General features: G+C 47.5%; 1 non-coding gene across 1 annotated transcript; it reads left to right on the top strand.

The window, feature by feature from the left end:
• The first annotated feature begins 413 nt into the window (after positions 1 to 413).
• Positions 414 to 485, top strand: trnae-uuc. The gene has a single exon. It is a non-coding gene; the product is annotated as a tRNA-Glu (tRNA).
• The last annotated feature ends 442 nt before the right edge of the window (positions 486 to 927 follow it).

The raw sequence follows: 927 nt of genomic DNA, 5'->3' as shown, positions 1-927 counted from the left end.
CAGAAACTAAAAACTTCTAAACCTGTGGCAAGGACTGTGAGGAAGTGGACAAGGGAGTCAAAGCTGGAGTTGCAGACCTACTTTGATTGCACTGACTGGAGTGTTTTTGAAGCTGCAGCTACAGATCAATGAACTCATTGACACTGTAACATCTTAGTTTTTGTGAGGACTTATGTGTGCAAGACCTTTTGCACATACAACAACAGCAAACCGTGGTTCACTCCTAATCTTAAGAGGCTGCGCCAAGCCAAAGAGTAGTAGGCCTCCTACAGCAGTGGGGACCAGGACCTGCTCAAGCAGGCCAGGAACAAGCTGACAAAGGAGATCAGGGTAGCCAAAAGAAGCTACTGTGAGAGACTGAAACATAGCCTCTCAGCCAACGACCCTGCGTCAGTCTGGAAAACATAGTGTAGTCCCATATGGTCTAGTGGTTAGGATTCCTGGTTTTCACCCAGGCGGCCTGGGTTCAACTCCCGGTATGGGAATTTTCCTTTGACAGTGCGCATGTGTTCATACGTATGCAGCCTTTTACAGATGCTCCCGATCTTCTTCACTGTTTCTACTGTGTTTTATTATATTTTCGCGACTCTTTCTACTTTCTTTTACTCTGGACTACACTGTTTTTCTATCCACCACACACCAGGAAAGTTGTGGGTCTTTTCGATGTTTTTCTTCATCGCTGAACTACACTTTTCGGAGCGGCGATGCAACTCCTCGCGGCCCGCATTGCTTACACTCGGGATCAGCTGATGGACCTGAAGCCGGCCACCGCTCCACGGAAAACACAGAGAGTAATCCCTACTGAAAGCTGGATCAACACTCACAGAGGATGCAGGGGAAATAAAAAGTTACGGAGGAAGAGGGAAGCTTTGAAACAGCGGAGGCTTATCACTAGAAAGTTTAAGCCGTGTCTCCCCTCTATCGTCA

This window comes from Scatophagus argus, chromosome 15 (assembly GCF_020382885.2).
Source record: "Scatophagus argus isolate fScaArg1 chromosome 15, fScaArg1.pri, whole genome shotgun sequence".
Classification (NCBI taxonomy): domain Eukaryota; kingdom Metazoa; phylum Chordata; class Actinopteri; family Scatophagidae; genus Scatophagus; species Scatophagus argus.
This window is presented reverse-complemented; position numbering and strand designations above follow the sequence as displayed.